The sequence below is a fragment of the Monodelphis domestica genome, chromosome 6, assembly GCF_027887165.1.
Source record: "Monodelphis domestica isolate mMonDom1 chromosome 6, mMonDom1.pri, whole genome shotgun sequence".
Taxonomy (NCBI): Eukaryota; Metazoa; Chordata; class Mammalia; order Didelphimorphia; family Didelphidae; genus Monodelphis; species Monodelphis domestica.
Genome location: NC_077232.1, coordinates 217002098 through 217016946, shown reverse-complemented (window position 1 = coordinate 217016946; position 14849 = coordinate 217002098). Strand labels below are relative to the sequence as shown.

The window sequence follows — 14849 nt, the reverse complement described above, 5'->3', positions numbered from 1 at the left end:
TTGATCCAAACTTTAAGTAAAAGGCCAGTGAAAATTCCTTTTGAAATTTCAGTTATTCATTTTATACCCATTTTAAAGAGTCAGTTTCGTACTATAAAAAAATCTTTTTTATCATTATGAACTTAATATCAACAAACATGAACAAAGAATAGAAAAAAAGGATTGTATGAATTGCCATGAATTTCTACAACGTATAACTTGTTTTTAAAAGTATATATTAAATTTAACATAGTTGTTCCAATACAGCTCTACTTCTGCCTTTCTTCTTTATGAATGTTCTCTTTTATATGTATTATAAGGTCTTATTGACAATTTTCTTGGCATCACCATTACTATCTCCACTCTCCTAATTACTGCTCCCTACTCATTGCAGTAGAAAAATAATACCCTAACTCCTATTCCCATAAAAATTAGACTAGTTTCTTCTTTAAAAGTATTGAAATCAGGACAATTCTGAGGGACTTAGGAGAAGGAATGCTATCCACATTCAGAGGAAGAACTGTGGGAAGAGAAACACAGAAGAAAATCAACAGCTTGATCACAAGGGTTGATGGGGATATGATTGGGGATGTAGACTCTAAATGGTCACTCAAGTGCAAGTATCAATGGTATGGAAATGGGTCTTAATCAGTGACACATGTAATACCCCAGAGGAATTGTGAGTCAGCTATGGGATAAGGGTTGGGGGAGGGCAGGGAAAGAACATGAATCTTGTAACCATGGGAAAATATTCTAATTAATCAATTAAATACATTTTTCAAAAAAATTATTGAAATCATCCTTTGGACTTGATTGGATCAGGAGACTAAAGGCTCAGGCTGCTGACATCAATTGCTGGTCTTCTAAACACAAAACATCTACAATACATTGCAGGTATTCTGATATTTGGCTAGGAATTCGGCACAGAGGTTTCGCTCAACTTAATTAGCTCAGATCTACTCAATTGACACATCTTTGTTGAATAACCTTCTCCGGCTATGGCTAAGTAAATCTTTACTTGTTAACTACTGAATGATCTCAGTTTCTCAGTTTGTCCCAGGTTCAAACAGAAACTATATGGGAATAATCTGAATCAGGTCCAGTACAGAATTTCCTTCCAAAATAAAAGCCTTCATTTGTAATAAATAAGTATAATCATGAACTTTTCTCTTAAATGAGTCCTCAAGTTTGGGAAGTTTCAATTGCATTTACCTTGTCTGGTCACAAAATCAAATATTCTAATTCAATCTCTAGAGAAGTCGGATGGTTGTAGATGCACAACAATGGGAGTAACTTTAAAGCAAGAACAAAATATCTGGCATTTTCTTGAAAATTTATGATATTATTTCTTAATATTTTTATTCTAAATTTTAAGCACTAGATAAGATTAGCATTTCACATACAAATGAGAACAGAATAAGAGGAGTGCTAAGTGAATGATCTTGGTAGGACTCCAGAAAGACGGACGGGATTCTCTACTAAAACTAAAGATACTGAACAAAACACAGCATTACTTTCTTTTTACACTGTTTTATTGACATTTTTTTTTACCAGAGCAACTTGCCAATAACTTCCTCCCCAAAGGACTTTTCTTAAAACAATTAAGCAAAACCAGCCAACACAGTGACCACATCTGATAGAATATGCTGTCTTCCACATGTGCAACCCACCACCTCTTTACCATGAGAAGGAAAATGTTCTCTGGAACCAAGACTGGGCTTTCTATTTATTATGCCTTTAGTGCTCTCTTCATCATTGTTGTCATTGTGCATATTGTTCTCTTGGTTCTTTCTTCTTTACACCAGCTCATATAAATATTTTCATTTTTCTCTGAATTCTTCAGTTCTTCAGGTGCAATAATATTCTGTTCCATTTATACATAGTCACAATTTGTCCATTCATTCCCCAAACTATGAGCACCCACTTTATTTTCAGTTTTTCCATTGTGATCAACAGATTTAAAAAATGTATACCTTTAAATGCATCTCCGTGATTGTGTAAAGCATGTATACAAGACACCAAATTCTATGCTTCCCTTTAGGTATTCGTTTGTTGGGAATACTTCCAGTGACAGGAGGACCCTGACAAAATATGTGGGCCTTAAGAAAAAGACTGGGGGGTTTTGCTCCCCTGCAGTCAGAACATTTGTTTGTTGGGAACTATTTGGTTGGCTTCACTTTGCAGCTTGGAATGTAACATTTTCCAGCTGACGTTATTCAAGGCAAGAAAATATATCATCATTAACTTGACAAATGATTCTGAACCCACCACTGCTGCTTGGGAAATTTCCCTTTTGACTATATTACTTGGGACAAATTTATGTACAAAGTAAAGGATAAACCTAATCCATTTGACTGCAAGTGTGAAAAAGCTCTAAACTTACACTTGAGAGAGGTTAGAAGAAACTATGTTTGACTTAGACTTGTGACTTCCATAAGAAATAAAAAGATCTGAAACTTCAGTTTTTCATATCTATTAGCAGTGGTTAAATTGACTTCAACATAAAGTCCAGTATCTTCCATGTAAATAGTATTTCAATGCCTCTTTATGACATGGGAAATTATTCTGGGTTACACAAATCTCCACCAGCAGAATCCAAGCTCTGATAATTCCAGTGGAGAGGAAGAACCCATTGGATTGAGAGTTTGAATCATATCACTGCGTCAACTATCTGAGTGCCTTGAGTACATCTCTACCTCCCTGGGTCTCAGCTTCCCTATCTTTAAAATAAGGAGATTAGCCAAGGTGATCAACATGGTCCCTTCCAGTTCTAAAGTATCATGGTCTTAAGAAGTGCTGAGAGGCAGATAGGAGGACTTGGTATGGTAGGTATAGAGCTTCCCTCTGAGCCAAGAAGACTTGGGTTCAAGACAAGGGGTCTGCCTTAGACCCCTTACTGGCTACATGATCCTGGACATACTCTTCTCAGTGCCCTAGGTAGCTCCTTGAGACTGTAAGTTGAATACAGTGTTATTTTTTTTAAATGCAACTGTATTTAAGAGACTTGATTTTAAATACAATCCTCTTCTCCTGTATATGTGGAAATGCTCCAATTTATTGATGTCTACTGAGTTCAAGATAATTAAGATAATCAAGATAAAAAAATTAATTTAAAAAGACTACAAGTTGTAAGCAATTGTTGACTAACTGCAATGGAGAGTTAGCTGGATGAATTATGAAGAACTGGGTTCAGATACTAAAGTTAAAGCAAGCCAGGTCCTAAGTACAAGAGAACTAGATCATACTAACACATCATATTTTTATAGTGTTTGAAGGAATTAGGAAACGAAGACAAATCTAGTTAAATTACTTTCCCAGGTTCATACAGCTAGCAAAGTGTCTGAGGCAACATTTGAACTCAGGTCTTCCTGACTCTAGACCCAGTACTCCATTCATAGAGATACCTAGCTGTCCAATTCCAGTGCCCCTCTTAGTTAGTTCTCCACTGAAATGTGTACTTACTTTGGATTTATTTTATATATATTAACCAGTGTGTGTGTTTTCATTTCTTCCTTCACTCACCCTGAGAGACAATTGAATGTAAGCCCCTTGAAGGCAAGGATTGATTTGTTCTTGTCTTTGTATTCTGTTCTTAGCACAATAAGTACTTAATGAATGATGAATGAATGAATGAAAAGCCATCATTTGTAGGTGACTTAGCTTTTTGTTTATTGTAAGGAGTACAACTAGAAGTGCTTACATTTGAATTCAGCTACACAAACAGTGGCAAATACTAGCCTAGACACAATTTCTTTGATTTTTTGGATATAGGCAAGGTAGGAAGGAGGTATAGATGTAAAAAAGCAGCACCTTAGTGAATCACTCAGTTTGACAATAAAAACATGGGCCACCCAGAAAACCTAAAATTGGCTACAAGAGTTCTATTTGTTTGCCAACATGTACATATGGAGAAAGATTGCATATGGTGGTGTTATGTAGACTTGGCTTACACAGAATTCAGAATAGATAAAGAATGCTAGATTGAGAAGATCCAAAATAATTTTCAGTTCCATGTTTCATTAAGATGGTCACAGTCATGGGGCCCAATTCCTGTTCTTACCACAGAATGGGAAGACAGATTCCCCACTGGGGAAGAGAGGTGGGGAGGGGAATGTATGTAGGCCTGCAAGGATGAAAGAATGTGTTATGATTGGGTGAATAAAGATGGTTACCCAATATTTTAACTCCATGTGGAAAACAGAAACAATTGAGAACAAAATACACAATGTTTTATTTTTTTTCTTTTCAAAGCATCAAAGAGATGAAGGGAGTAGCTAATATTTAAACCTACCCTTGGATTAATTTTTAAATATCTCTCTGAACACTCCTATTATATGTAGGGCACTGAGGGTAGGAAAGTTGGCCTTCATGTTTCTCCCTAGTGTTCCCTAATATTCTGTCAACGTGGAATCTAGAAACCCCCAAACTTGTAGCCTAGTAAAATCTAAGAGAACCCCAAGTTTAGTCAGCTTGAAAGGCAGAGACCCCAAAGCTTGTCCTTGTTCCTGTGAGACTCCATCCTGAAGGGAATCTCAGACTAGCAGTTTCAGACTGAATAATAGACCCTAAGTTAAATGACAATCCCAGTTAGGTGGGACTAAGCAAATGTATTCTTTTTGTCTTAAGTAGTTTCTCCCTTTGTATCAGAGACCCTTTCCCAAGAAGACCCACACTTGGGCAGGAACCATCCTTTTAGTATCCTTTGTAAGGTAGGTACCCTAGCCTTTGACTATGGATTCTTTCCCAAGCTTGTCAGTACAGTTTGAACACTCCCATATTTTCGTAGTTATGGTAATGTCATCAATCAAGCCCTTCCCCTCCCAGAGTCTAGGATCTAAATAAGAAACCAAAGAAAGCTAGAATACACCCTATTATTCATAAATGCATTACAGAACTGAAAGTGCTAGGTGGCATTTCGAGGGGAAGAGGGATCAGAGAATGTTCTATAGAGGAAATGGCTGTCTAGATGGCTTTTAGTGATGGGTAGGAATTCAACAACCCAAGAAAGAAGGCATTTCAGGCATAAGGAATCCAGTGAGTAAAAAATACAAAGAAAGTAAATAGCAGGGTCTGATAGTGGACAGAGCATAATCAGTTTGACTGGAATTTAGAGTAAATAAAGAGGAAAAGTGTGAGATAAAGTAAATTCTACAAATCTAAGAAAGTCTTTGAGTATAGATGCAGTGGCAAACTAAATATCCTTTACCCAAGGACCAATCTAGCCAAATTCTGAGAGGGTCATCATTAGAAAATTGGCCCCTATGAGGTAAAAATTTGTTTTTCCCTTCAGCAAGTCAAGAAGTCAGTCTACTAAAACCTAAAAAGTGGAGAAGTTGTAATCAGTTGGGAAAGTACACATTTGTAGGAAATCACAAGTTCTTGAAGTACTGAAAAATGTCATCATCCTCATTTAGCAAATAGAGACTTTAAGGCTATGAATCTTAAAACTACTCAGACTCTACTTTAAGAAAATTTGATTAAGCTGTTCCTTATTTTTAACAATGGAGGTACTTGATCAGGAATGTATTGAGAACTTTTAATTTTAATTTTAATTAAAATTACTCCACCTACTCAGACAGTGCCTTAGGAGAAGATAAAGTTGCAAACTCCTGATTGAACAATGAAAAGTCCCTAACTCATACCTTATAGTAAAGCTAGAACCTTAAGCTAGGTCTATTTTTAGATCTAATACAAAAGGGTGCTAAGTACCTATAAAGGTTAAATTAATCACTAAAAGGTCAAGCAACTTACAAAAGGCAAGCTTAACAAAAGAGGTGTGAAGTACTCAGAGGATTTAATCTAACTAGAGAAGGTGAGAACAAAAGAAGATGAGAACTAAGAATGGGCAGTCCTGGAAAAAAGCATCTACTATGATTGGTAGACGTGAAAATTTAGGGGAGGTGGCATAAGAGAAAATTTCTTTAAAAGGAAGGGGTAAGAGGTAATTTGTTAGTTGGAGTTCCGAGTTGATGTGAGGGAGATTTTTAATTGAGTTTGCAATTGAATTCAGTTTGGAGAGGATTTCAGTTCGGATTGAAAGAACCCAGCTTGGAGATGATCTTGTGGTGAGTGATAAAGACTAACTCGATCTCCCTTAAGCTCACCTAGGCCCTTTTATATGGCTTGGATCAGCCTGAGTCAGAGCAATTAATTAATTCTCTCTCTCTCTCTCTCTCTCTCTCTCTCTCTCTCTCTCTCCCCTTCCCTTAAATCCTTCTTTCTTTATTAATTAAAATCTCCATAAAATCCCAGTTGACTTGGGTATTTTCATATTTTGGGAATTTCCCATGGCGACCACTTATTTTAGATTTTAAGTCAAAACACTAAAAATTATCCTTTACAGAGTTTTAGCATTTTACAGTTTTTTAAACATTCACAGTTTTGGCTGACCACGTAGGTTGTAACAAAAACCCTCAAATTTATGTGAAATCTCTTTTGTTTCTCTCTTTATTACTTGCTCAAATCAGTCAGTCTTTTTAAACGTGCTAACTCAGCTTCAAAACACAGCTGCAAGAGCGGGTGAGTAAAAAACATTTTAATTTCTCCTTAAATTAAATAGAACGAAGCTGTTTTAAATCTTAGCAACAGGGCCCTAAGGTTCTGGCTAGGAGAGCTGTTTCTAAATCTCCTTTCCTTTAGGGAACAACTGCCTAGATTAGGATTAAGGGAAACCTGTAGTAAGTTTTGGCCTTGTCCTGCTTTCCACATGTTTACTTTAGAAATATGGGGTTATATCCAGTTCACAACTTAGTTAACAACTGGCTTTTCAGTAAATACATTGCTCTTTTTACAGTACAAACATTGTTCTTTGTCTATTTCATAATCCTAGACTATGCATGGCAATGGATATACTCCACACTGCTCTTGGTTGGGATTTTAATTCGTTGTAGCTGTAATATTGTATTTCCTTAAAAAAACTCATTTCTCAGTCAAACCAACTGATACTTATTTATTACAAATGAAGGCTTTTATTTTGGAAGGAAATTCTGTACTGGACCTGATTCAGATTATTCCCATATAGTTTCTGTTTGAACCTGGGACAAACTGAGAAACTGAGATCATTCAGTAGTTAACAAGTAAAGATTTACTTAGCCATAGCCGGAGAAGGTTATTCAACAAAGATGTGTCAATTGAGTAGATCTGAGCTAATTAAGTTGAGTGAAACCTCCATGCCGAATTCCTAGCCAAATATCAGAATACCTGCAATGTATTGTAGATGTTTTGTGTTTAGAAGACCAGCAATTGATGTCAGCAGCCTGAGCCTTTAGTCTCCTGATCCAATCAAGTCCAAAGGATGATTTCAATAATTTTTTTGAAAAATGTATTTAATTGATTAATTAGAATATTTTTCCATGGTTACAAGATTCATGTTCTTTCCCTGCCCTCCCCCAAGAAAAGTATTCTATGAGGGAGAGGTGAAGAGAGAATGAATTCCAGCCATGAGGGCCAATGGTGCAAAATCATAGAAATGGTAGATGGAATTTGGTGAATGAGGAACAAAGGGATATAGCCTCTTTTTTTAAAGTGGAAAACACAGTTGCCACATAGACAAAACTCAAGTGGGGAAAATAGGTTTGAATTAAAATATTCATTTTGCAGAGGAAACAATTCCTATACTCTGTAATATGAACTTACCATCAAAAAGGGACTGAAAAGCAGCTGTCCCTCCAGTCTCAGAGGGAAGGATGGATAGATGCCAGGGTACCTCAGAAGTAGCCACGGAGTACATTGAAGTGAACAGACCCTCAGCCACCTCTTTAATTCTGTATTCAGAATTCACTTAACCAAGGGGAGGGTGAAGAACAGTCTTACAGAAGGCAGCCCACTTGTGGCATGCGGAGAAACAGGAAGCAGGAACCAGATCAGTTGGCGTGAGTGCGGTCAATGATGGGATGTCTCTCTAAGAAGGGCAGTTGAAACTTGAGAGGCCAGTGAGCCAGAGCCACAAAGCCAAGGGAGCCTGTCTCCGTATTTACAGGTTGCTAGCTGCTCTTTGGTATTTTTAGCCCTATTTGCAACCCACTGCAAAAGGGACTGAGGGCTGGAAGGACTCCAAGAGTTCATTAGTCTGATGTCTTCATTTTACAGATGAGGAAACAAATGGTCAGAGACATGAAATGACTTGCTCTGTATCACACAGGCAGTGAGTAGCAATTGGGACTTGAATCTAAGTCTAGCTCCAAATCCACAGATCATTCTATTGCGCCACACAGCTTCTTCCTAGATAATCGCACTCAACGTTATCGTCTTTGAATGCAAGAGGCAGCTTAGGTGTAAACACAGTTCATTGGCCTTGACTTTGAAGACAGCACAGCCCACTTACAAATGCCAGACGCCTCACTATCAACAGGACTTCTCTGGGTCGGTCCAGGAGGGGAGGGCTGGCACTCAATCATCCGCATTCTCTTGCCAGCTTCCCCAGAGACCGCCAACATGAGAGAAAGTAGGGCCAGTTTCAGGATGAACTTGTCCTACCTTCTCTTATCTACTCCTGAAATCAGTTCCCCCAAACAAGGATTCTGTCTCTTACTCTGGAAACTTCTCCCTTCCAGACTGTCTCTGGGATTCCTCGGGATCTTATCAATAGTATAAAATGCTCTCATCCTTCATATTGAAAATGCTGGTTGGCTCAGCTCCAAAATCATAAATCATTAAGTGAAGCTACTTATAGCTCAGAGTGATTCCTGCAAGGATTTCTGAAGAACCTGCACAAGGAGCTTATTGTATGCATATACAAACAAATGACCCAATGCAAGGATTTAATGCTATCTGCCAAGTTAAACTCTAGCCAGAGCAGCTGTGTACATTTAAAATGATCCCTGGCACAAGTGAGTGGTCCATAAATCAGCAGCAGCATACTTTCTTCCAATTAAGAAAGCTCAATAAGAAAAAAAAACCTAGGAATTAAGATGTGTCTAGGACATGAATGACACCTTCCTATACCTCTGGATGAAAACACAAACAAACAAAAATAAATAGTCCCTTAGGTAATTTTCAGGTGGACTCTCTTTTGGAGACACAACTTCCCCAGCATTTCACACACTGGATAAAATATTGCCCTTAGAGTAGTCAATGGGATCCTTCTAAACTGTGGTCAGTGGTATGGGAACTCAACCTGAATACACAAAGTCCTTGAAAGCCCATCCTGGTAAAAACTATATCCTAGTGATAGAAAAATAATATCTAAAATGCAGGTCCTATAGGTCCCTCTCCATAGTGCCTTATGGGATCACAGGTCTGGGGCTGGAAAGAGTATTATAAGGCCATCTAGTCCACCCTCCCCACTTTATAGATGAGGAAACTGAGACTTAGAGAAGTTAAGTAACTTGACCAAAGTCCCGTATACAGTAACTGTGTTCGAAACCAGGTTCCCTGATTTTAAATCCAGCAAATTTTCCAGTGAACCCTGTTACTTTTCAACTGTCTGGTTTCCACTTCCTAATTATATTGCCTTAGATCGAGTTCAGATTTTTATTACTTGTAACCTGGACTATTTCAGCAGTCATTACGTTTGCCTTTCTTCCTCTAATCTTTCCTCTTTCTAGTCTATCCTTCATACAGTTATTCAAATAACCTTTATAATCACAGGTCTGATCATATCACTGACTTACTTAAAAAGACCTTCAATTCTCTATTATATGTATATATATATATATATATATACATGTATATATATATATATATATATATATATATATATTTAAAGCAGCTTCTTAGCCTAGGTTTCAAATCCCTTCTCCACCTCCATGACTCCAACCTACCCTTTCAACAATATTGCATCATTGCAAATAAAAATTGGTTCATGCATTTTAAATATAGGCTTGCCTTACATAACACATGGCTATAAGGTGACACTTCCAGGGTTGACGAAATTAATCTAGAAAGCAGAAAAAAACCCTGCTTTTTAAAAATTAGCACAATGGCAGAAAACTCAGTGTGTGCTCTTGTTAAAAGGAAATTGGCAGTAAGAAAAATAAGGCAGCAAACAAATATGAAAACCAATTAATGAAATGGCCATCTCCCAAAGTTCTCCTGATTTCCATGACCTTGCTTAAAGTTTTTCAGTTTTTGATTTGTTGTAGTAACATGTCATTAAAATGAAGATATAAAGTATTTTTTTTTTGCATCACACTTTGATAATCTATCACACCAAATACAATTTTGTGATTTGTTTCTGCAGAGAAGGGGAGATAGTAAAGGCAGGAAGGCAATAGTCCAGAGTGGTGATGAAGTCTTAAATGAATACAGTTGAAATAGAAATTGTAAAGAAAGGTAGAATGCCACATATTGTAAAGGTAGAACCAATAGAATTTGACAACTTGGTTGTGAAGGATGACACAGACAAAAGAATTCTAAATATATCCAAGGTTTGTAGCTTGGAAGATTAGGAGGATATTAGAAGGATGATGAATTTGATTTTGTTTATCTTGAGTCTGAAGTGCCAATGCCAATAGAAATATCTAGCAAGCTATTGAGTTCTCTAAAAGCCTCAGTTTCTTCATCTATAAAAATGGGGATAATGATTCTTATAAGTTTATCTCAAAGAGCTTGTATAAAAATCAAAAGGTAAGTTCTTTGTAACTATAAAGTGATATATATACATATATATACCTACATACGTATGTGTGTATAAATACATACATCTATACATATATTACTCCAGTACCAAAGCCCATTGTTAAAGGAATCTTTTCTTTTCCTTTTTTTTTAAACCCTTACCTTCCATCTTGGAGTCAATACTGGGTATTGGTTCCAAGGCAGAAGAGTGGTAAGGGCTAGGCAATGGGGGTCAAGTGACTTGCCCAGAGTCACACAGCTGGAAAGTGTCTGAGGCCAGATTTGAACCTAGGACCTCCCGTCTCTAGGCCTGGATCTCAATCCACTGAGACACCCAGCTGCCCCCAAGGAATCTTTTCTTATTGATGGAGATTATATAATTTTCATAAAATCCAAGATTTAAAACTTTTTGAGAAAAAATTTTAGGAAAAAAAGCTTGCTAACTCCTTGAATAAAAAAAAATGAACTGTTCAGAGAAAGTGTCATAAAGAAACCTACACTGAATCAGAAGATCCAGAATGAACATTGGGATGTAAATGATTGAACTGAAGGGGATTAAACACATTTATTCTGAATATAAACTCTTATGCCAAAGGGTAATGCCCCCTAATTAGCTTTTGGTCAATGCACCTAGCAAACATTGGTTTTGCGCTCTCTCTCTCTCTCTCTCTCTCTCTCTCTCTCTCTCTCTCTCTCTCTCTCTCTCTCTCTCTCTCTCTCTCTCTCTCCCCCTATTTCCCTCTTATCTCCAACTATTGTAGTTTTTCTGTTAGAAAAGTGCAATATTGTATGCACCTTTAGTTAGAATTTTTAGAGGTATATGATAGTTATGTTTAAATGCTCCATTAGGGAGAGTAGTCTCCCAAAGGATCATAGGAGGGATTGTGAAGATGGGATTGACTCTCCCCTTGCCTACTTTTAAATTTAATCAACCAAAAGCATAGACATTCCTAGTTAACACTAAGTTGGGGAGGTTCACAAGCCACTTGCTGAAGTGGGTAACAACTTAGAAATGACTGACTACCCCCTAGGCAGTGCTAAGCAAATTTAAAGACTGCAATTGATCCCCATAAAGTGGAGGAAGGGACAGGAAGTGATGTTTAAAAAAGGACTATAAAAGATGATGAACTTCCTGTGCAAGAGGTCTTTATCCTGAATCTTGGAAGGGTAGGAGCTTGGATCTGAGACTCTGGATCTTGGACTGCTTCTGGTAAGACTGCTCCTGGATCTTCTCCTTTAGAGCTTCACCTGGGTGAGTGAAAAGCTGACCTTCCTTTCCTGGCTTCTGGAGAGATTAGTTCCAGAGAGGCCTCCCCTTCTTAGAGGAGGCCATGTGGGTTGAATCCTTGCTTAATTCAACACCAAGTCCTCTGGCTGAGGGGTTAAGAATCCCTGTATGGGTTGAGCTGGGGACAGGAGGAATATTTAGGGTGATAAGCTAGACTTCTTACTCTACTTTCTTTCACATTTCTCTACTTTAACTCTCTCCACCTCTTTGTAAATAAAGCTACTGAAAGTCATTTGGACTTGGGTCATATTAATCTTAAAATTGGTGATCACAGTATTATCTTAAAATTCTCATAGATTTTAGTCAAACCCTTAAATTCCTTACCAGATCAATGTCTCTGATCTGTATCAAAAGTCAGGCAGAGCTAATGAGAATAAGAAGAGTTTCTTTAGTTCTCTTCAAGTTTCAAGTCTCTTCAGATGCCTCCAACTTCCAGAGAGAAGATGGAAGAGGACCATACCACTTTAGGTTGCTAAAGGAAAAGACACTAAAAAGACATGAAAGGACTTGACATTCTTCATCTCTCTCTCTCTCTCTCTCTCTCTCTCTCTCTCTCTCTCTCTCTCTCTCTCTCTCTCTCTCTCTCTCTCTGTATATATCCTTTTCTGTATACTATCTCTGGTTTTTATTTTGCTACCAATTTGGGTGAATGGGTTTTTTGGTTGTATCAAATATATTCATTATAGAATTGGCTTCTGGTGGGAATGAGAACAAGTTGGGCACTATTACTTTCCTCCAATAAAGAACAGCAATCAGAATTTAGCTTGAACCTGAAACTCACATCCTGTAGACTTATAATATATAAGTGAGCAGATATATATAATTCTAGCCCAGTACTTTTTCTTTCTGAGGAGAGCAGAGTGGTTGAGACTTCTACTTTCTGTTTTCCCCTCCTGGCAGGAAAGTCTCTCTTAGAGAAGGGTAGGAAGAGAGGAGGTTAAGATTCTGCCTTTTTTTTAAGTCACACAATAATCACTCCTATGTTACACATGGGGAGAAGCCTCTTGTTACAAGTGGTGCCTTAATACATATGTACATATTTATCTAGATAGATCTGTCAATCTAGCTATACCACACATAGCTAGCTAACTAACTGTATAGTGTGGTTTGAACCATGACCAGTCATCTTGACTTTTGTCTTGCCACTGGATTTCTATGACTCTAGAAGAGAAAGTGAGGCCTATGACTGTGCAACTCTGCTCACTTAAATCCAATTTATACACAAGAGTAAAAAGATAACACTAGTGATGTCATTTTGGTCTTCATCAAGTCCAAAGGACAACAATCAGCTGTGGCATGTTGAATAGAGAGCTAGACTTGAAACCAGGAAGATTTGGGTTAAAGTTCCATTTCTGACACATTCTGGCTTTGTGACCCTGGACAAGTCATTTATCCACAGAGTGCTCTGAGCCAAGTGTCAACCTTGAATAAAAATGTGGACCACTAAGCGTTGCATAAAGATCTTTGCAGGCTGTATGTTGACTTAGTTTTAAATTGCAATATTATCTATGTTTTACTGTGCTTTTATTTCCTTTGTTAAATGTTCCACTGTGTATTTTCTTCAAAATTGTACTAGTTCTTCCACAAAATATCCCTTGGGGCTACTAACACAGGTGGAAAACTCAACTAGAGGGAGCACTATTCTGTCTTCAAGAAGGCACTTCTTAGATTTTGCTTTCTTAGGGGCAGCTGGGTAGCTCAGTGGATTGAGAGCCAGGTCTAGAGATGGGAGGTCCTAGGTTCAAATCTGGCCTCAGACACTTCCCAGCTGTGTGACCCTGGACAAGTCACTTAACCCCCATTGCCTACCCCTGACCACTCTTCTGCCTTGGAGCCAATACACAGTATTGATTCCAAGACAGAAGGTAAGGGTTTAAAAAAAAAAAGATTTTGCTTTCTTCTCTTAACTGGTAGATGGGAAGGTAGATGAGAAGAGGTAGGAAAGGTGGTCTGACCAGCTCTCCATTCATGGTCCTAATGACTTATAAGTCTTCAGATATATACTCTGAACTCCCTCACCTGTTCCTCAGTTCCAACCATCACTACAATAATCAAAATTGTGACATTAGTAAAGTTTGGCTATGGAGTTCCCAGTATCCTATTCTGCACTTTTCCCTGCTTCTTCATTGGCATCCTACTATTCTCCAGTGGACACTTGTTCCCTTTACTTGCTTTCTTCTTCCTTGTTAAAACACATTCTCAGGAGAGGATATGAAATTCAATCACACTGAGGGGTAAATGACTGACTGACTAGACTTTAACAAGGAGACATATTTATGTTATAACAGAATGTCAAACCCAGAACTAAAAGAATGCCTGGAATTTAAGGAATCATGCAGTCTGGGAATAAAGTATTTTTGGGAGGCAGGAAAACCTCCCTGCCATTCCTGAAATCACAGCATGCACTCCATTACCTGTTCTACCTTTATCTCTCATTGGAACTGCTTAATATCACTTAATGACACTTATGTCGTCTATAGTCTCTGAGAGTTTCTCAGTAAACTTCTGGTGGTCTTGCCACTAAGAGTTTGTGCCAGCCTTTTATAGGACCATTAAATAAAAGAATTATGTTCAATAATATTTATTTTTCAAGGACTCCACAATTCTAATGCATCTGTGAGATGACAGTCAATATGCTTTTCTAGCTCTATATTTCTAGGAAGAAAGATCTTCCTGCCTATGAATTCAATGATTTTCCATGGTCATATTTTATAAAAGTAGAAATGGAGACAAAAAGAAGTACTTACCCCAGTCAATTTTGCTGTCAGGTTTCTTGATTCCTGGGGAATCACACATCCAAGATGAGGCCAGGAGGGTCCCTTGGGTAATCTTTCCTAACAATACTGCAGGGAGTCGCAAAAATGAGATAAGAATGTAGTTGATTGTAGCGTAGTTTCTCATCCTCTTTGTCCTGTGGGACTCATTTGAATGCAGGGCTCCCTTTGAAGTCCAGGTGATGACTTCAGAGTTCAGAGGAGTTGCATGAGATGAGAACAAGATGGGAAACAGTTGAAGGGCTTTGAAG

At 37.8% G+C, this 14849-nt stretch overlaps 1 long non-coding RNA gene across 1 annotated transcript in view; it reads right to left on the bottom strand.

Annotated features, from left to right (window-relative positions):
• The window catches only part of LOC130455088 (uncharacterized), a 112142-nt gene that overhangs the window by 96343 nt on the left and 950 nt on the right, over positions 1 to 14849 (bottom strand). Inside the window, exon 2 of the long non-coding RNA XR_008912965.1 lies at positions 14572 to 14841. This is a non-coding gene — a long non-coding RNA (uncharacterized LOC130455088). The remainder of the gene's footprint in view (positions 1 to 14571; positions 14842 to 14849) is intronic.